We start from the raw sequence: 6,042 nt of genomic DNA on the forward strand, positions 1-6,042 counted from the left end.
GAAAACAAGACGACATATTACAAGGAATCATTTAAGTCTAAGCGTCAAATACAGGATGTCGAAACTATGTATAATAATTGTAGCATTGAATTTTCTAGCGACCTATCTTAATATTTTTAATAATAATAATAATAATGTTTATGGCTCCTTATTATGTTTTATATTTACAAATATGGGTAAGGAGGTTAATAAATTCGTGAATAAACATATTATTATTGTTTTAATATTTACTCTTTGTATTCAATGGTTGTTATTAAATTTTTTACTGTCCAATTTAGCATTAATTAGGATTAAATTTAAGCCGGTAGATAATGGATCCCCTTTATTCTTTTTTCTTTTTAGTTTGAAAATATAACTATTAATTAAAAAATATTTTCATTGAATTAAGTTCATACTGTTGAGAAAATATAATTTAGCATTAATTAAGATTAAATTTAAGCAGATAGATAATGGATTCCTATAATTATTGGTTCTTATATTTTGTATATGGATAATTACAGTTATTATTCTAGTCCTAAACTTTAGGATCTAAAGCTTGTATGTTGGTTATTTATGTCTATTGATTGCGAAAAATATTGAAGCTTTTCTCTTTAATCTCTTGTTTCTAACTATTCCTCTGTTTTCTAATCATACTAGAAAACCGCATGCTTTCAATTCATTAACAATTACAAATTATTAATTTCTTCTATAATCCGGTCAAATAAAATTGACTTGTACATAAGTGAAACATGCGGAATGATCTTAATAATAATAATAATAATAATAATAATAATAATAATAAATTTGAACTGTGGCAGTTGCTCCGAACACTAACCTTTAATCAATTTTTGGAAGTATGATTGGATGCCAAATTAAGTAATCAAATAAAGGTATTAATATGTTAATTAATCTTCATATGAACTGGTTAGTCAAAACATTTGGATGTTGCTAATGCAGACCTGGCCAGCCAGAGACGAAACTTCTGTATTCCACTCAACTTTAATTTGTCAAAAAGACTTAAAAGCGATACTGGCTACTCAAACACGGGTATTCTGACGTCCTTTTGCTTGTCTCATATTCTCACGTCACTGTACAGTGGTTCCACGTTTGAATCTTGGTTTTGGAGATGAAAAAGAAAAACTAAAGGTGGAACAAATAGGCCTAACCCAGCCTCATTGGAGAGGGTTTAACCTGGACTGTCTTATAAATGGGTTGGGTTGAACTCAACCCGTATTACAATTTTCGGACAGGCCAGGTTGTTATTTGTTAACAATAATTAACCCAGCGGGTTGTCTGGGTTGGTCAAAAAAAAATAAAAAATTAATTATTTTTTTTAAGTTTTCCTCATTTTTTTAATTTTTTTAGTTAAACTATTATGATTGAACTCTTATAAATAATTTTACACAATAATATTAAACTATACTTCTAAATCATAAATATTAAAATGTATAAAACTTCATAATATTTGACACATTGTTATTATTATTTTTTATGGTACGTAAAATATAAAAAAATTAAATACTGAAATCTTATTCTTAAATTTCCATGTCTTGTATAAAATATAATTCATTCTTATGCTAAAGTTTCATCAATTGAATGAATAAATCTAATTTTTTTTATATTAAATTTTATTGTATTAAAATTGAATTAATATTTGAAATGTTAATTAAAAAAATTTAATTTAAAATTTTTTTAAAAAAAAAAAAAAAAGAATTAATATTTGAAATGTTAATTAAAAAAATTTAATTTAATTTAATTATTGATATTTGAAAAGTTAACTAAAAAAATTACATTTATTCATTTATAAATCGTTAATTATTTATTTGAAAAGTTAACTAAGTAAAACAAAATCAAAAATTAAAAAAAAAAATCAAAAAATGGGGTTAACCCGGCCCGACCTGCAACTTAACCCGGCGAGTTAGGGTTGGCAGGTCGGGTTGGACCAGCCATTCCCGCAAACATGGCGAGCCTAACTCGGCCTGCCTTTGTTGGCGGGCGGGTTAAGACCAACCCGCCAAAAGTAGTAACCCGCCGCGGGCCGGGTCAGGTCGGGCCGGGCGAGTTACTTTTCCAACTCTATGAAAAACTCGTTGATGTAGATCAATATTTTAAAACCCAACTCGAGGTGAAACCCGGCAAAGTTTCTAGGTCCTGGGTTGACCCGTTGACAAAAACTTTTAAATTTATGCAAATACGCCCTTACATTTAAGTCCCATGTGTTTGAACTTTATCAAACACACCCCAAATGCAAATCGACCGGCGACTGATTGGTGGCGGTGGCACCCTAGATGCAACCCCAATCGTCCCTTGAGCTGATTTTCATTAAAATCTACCCAAGATCTAGCCGAAATAGGTTTGATTTCGGCCAGATTTCACCGACACCGGCGTCGACATTCCAGGCCAAATCTCATCCACGCCGGCGTTGACAACCCTCCCCATCACCCAAGAAACACTCCCCTATTCCTCCCGACCAAAACCCACCTCACCCCACCCCCGTTAGCCTCACCAATCATCGGCAAAATCCCATTGTTGCCGCTGCTAGATTTATTCGATTTCCGATCGATTTACTCACCGGATATCAACGCCGTCACCACCATTACATTCACCGGCACTTAGTCTTCAAAAGCCCCAACCTTCTGGCCATCGATTGTTCGCCAATCATCCTCCCAAATCTTAGGGTTTTGGGGTGAATCGGAAAAGTTAAACCCGGCCCGTTGAGGCTTCCGGGTCCCAGTTCAACTGGCCAAACCAAGCCAAGTTTTAAAACAATGATGTAGATATCTAGAGCATTGTTTTAAAAGTCGGACCGGAGGGCAACCCACTCTGCTATCTAGGTCACGATTCAACTGGTGACATCATCACACATCATGATGACGTCAACACATATTTAAAAAAACCTGTTTTTTTTTATTTTTATTTTTTAATAAGACAATAACAATTTAATTACTGTCTAACATGATTCAAAGTTTAAATTTAACAACAATTCCAATATAATTTAAGTATTTAACAATAATCCAAAGTCTAAATCCAAACAAAATATTGTATTTATATATTAAATGACAAAATACATAATAAGTAGGAATTTAATTCCCAGACCAGAAGCCACTAAACATAAAAGTAATCAAATTATAATTTGATGATGAAATTTCTAAATCAAGGTCAGAGAATACAACCAAAATATGGCAGGGACAACATTCCAAAATCAAATATACTCGTAAGGTGGGATTTACAATAGAAAGAATAATGATTTCATTCAATAAAATATATTTGGAGAGCTAATGAAAGGCATGCACCACATGGTCCTTACTATGTAAAAGTGATAGAAAGTTTTACATATATAGAAGAGGCGAGCTTACTTTATCACCGTTGAATCCATTCCACATAGATTTGATGCTTCAGTCAAAGCAGCTCTCCATCTTTGCACTTTTCTCCAAAAGCATCCTCAAAGCTTCTAGTTTGATTCCGTACATCTATGGCTTTACATGATAAAAAACTGGTATAACTATTTGGCCATTCATTTTCTTACACTCAATAATCTCTACAAGTTCATCGAAACACCATTTGGAAGAAGCATAGTTTTTTGAGAAAATGATTGCTGCAATCTCTAATTCTTTAATTGCTTTGGTGAGTACAGGGGAAATATCATCTCCTTTCTTAAGTCCTTCATTATCAATGAAGGTTTGAATTTGTTTTTGACACAATGCAGCATAGAGATGACTAGTAGGGGGCGTTTGGTTGGGGGTTAAGTGGGATTACTGGGGTTATGTCATCTTATATTACTTGATTACCATGTTTGATTGTCAAGTAATATAAGATACCAGTAATCTTTAAATATCAATAGTGGTTACTATTGGTAATATAATAGGTAATCTGATTATCTCCATTTTCTTAGGTATTCTGAGATTACCAGAGTTATCTTTTTTTGTTACAATTTTATCCCTTATTAATAAAAATTTTGGACAATAATACCCCTACTTTAAAACAAATTTACATAAATATTCTATTTCAATTTTACCTTTGTTAATTAAAATTTTGGACAATAATACCCTTATATTTAAAATAATTTACAGACCACCACTCACCCAGCCACCACCGCCACTACCACCCAGCCACCACCACCGGCAACGGCCAACCACCACGGACCACCGCCGAAAAATCGTCAGAGTCCTTGAAAAGGAATGAAATTCCGTGGGAGGCTCCGGAGGCTTCGATATGGCCGTTTTCAGCCATATGGATGGCCGAAAACGGCCATATCAGGCCAGATCGATGGAACTGGCCGTTAACGGCCAGGTCTGGGCTAGATCTGGTCATTAACAGCCACGGACATGGCCGTTAACGGCCAGATCTTGCCTAAACCTGGCCCATAATGGCCATCGATCTGGCCGGAAGTGGTCAGAATAGTTCTGGCCATTTCCAGCCATATTGAAGCCTCTTCGTCACGGTGAGGTACTCACGGGTGCTTTCGGAGATTTTCGATGGTGGTTTGCGGTGGCGACAGGAGGTGGGGATGTCAAATTAAGACTGTATTTCTAACTAAGGACGTCATATTGTAAAGTCACAGGGCAGGTGAAGACAGATAACATAAATTTATTGACGCTTGATTACAGAAATGAAATTTAATAAGACTTGAAATATCTCATTAATATTCATTTAATAAGAGCTGGATTATTTGTTGTCTTAATAAATTCCCTTAAAAAGATTTGATGAAGTAACTTGTGGAATTCAAATTTTGAACTTATTCCATCTGAAAGAAATCTTCCTTAATTACTTTACCGCAGCTTCTTTTCTACATTACAATTTTAAGCTGATTAGTTATCTAAATTCTATCATATAAAAAAACAAGAATATAATGTTTATTAGTTTGTCTGGTTGTGCTAATCTATTGATTGAAGGGGCTTTTTTAAAGTTATAAGTACTTTTAACGGAGAACAACATTTTCCCACCCAAGGTATGGCAAAACGACACTTTCCCACCCTTCGTTAGGTTCTGTTATGTTTTTCTTTAGTATTTTACTGAAAATATGAAAATACACTTAAATATTTGACTTCATAAATTTTTTATTATTTTTTAATTAGCCAAAAAATCAAATATTAAAAAGTCAAAATAGTAATAATAATAATGAACCCCATCTAAAAAATTAGAAATAATGTTATGAGATTGTTTAAAGTTAAAAGACCTTAATATTTATTTATTTACAATGTCATCAATATCTCATCACGATTATTCAATAATTTATTAAATTTATAATGTTTTTATTTTTATTTTTACTAATTAACACAGGAAATCAATATTCTTAATTAATTAAATAAACAAAGGAAAAAAGATATATTTACTCTTGAACTAATAAATAATCGAGAGTAAAGACTATGACTTAACTAAATTTTAATTTATAATAAACTAATTAAGAAATAAACTATTTGAGGGTATTTTTATCTTTTCAATTAAATATTAACTGAAAACATTAACAGAACCTGAAGAAGGATGGGAAAGTATCATTTTGAAACTTGATGGGTGGACAAGTGTCGCTTTGCCAAACCTTGGGTGGGAAAATGTCCTTCTCTGTAGACGTAAAAATCTACCTGTACGGAAAGGGGGGTCTGATCCCGTGAGGTTGAGGCCACTAGCGATCTGCTGTACCTGCACACGTAGAGAAACACACGCGTGAAGCGAACGGGAAACACCAGGGTGGTGTTTGCCGTAGGCACTCCGACGCTCAAGTCAGCAAGGCTGAAAGGCTAATATAGTGAGGGCTAGGGAATGAGAGATTACCGGAAGTCTAGTCGGGGACTGTGACTACGGCGAATAAGCGAAACTCTCAAGTAAAGAGTCTAGGGTGTGAAGGTGTAATGTCGATGTCCTTTGTGAGAGGGCTGGCCTCTGCTTATATAGTGGTCGTCTGGTCTCCCAATCCTGGTGGGAGTAGGAGTCCTAGTGTGACTCTGATGCAAACCCTAGAAGAATTAGGGTCGTGGTGAGTTGTCTTACCAGTGTCCAAATAGGAAGGTGACCCTGATTAGGAGAATTAACTGAGTAGGAAAGTGATCAGGAATAGGAAGGCGACCT

The sequence above is a fragment of the Pistacia vera genome, unplaced genomic scaffold (assembly GCF_008641045.1).
Source record: "Pistacia vera cultivar Batoury unplaced genomic scaffold, PisVer_v2 Contig656, whole genome shotgun sequence".
NCBI classification, from domain to species: domain Eukaryota; kingdom Viridiplantae; phylum Streptophyta; class Magnoliopsida; order Sapindales; family Anacardiaceae; genus Pistacia; species Pistacia vera.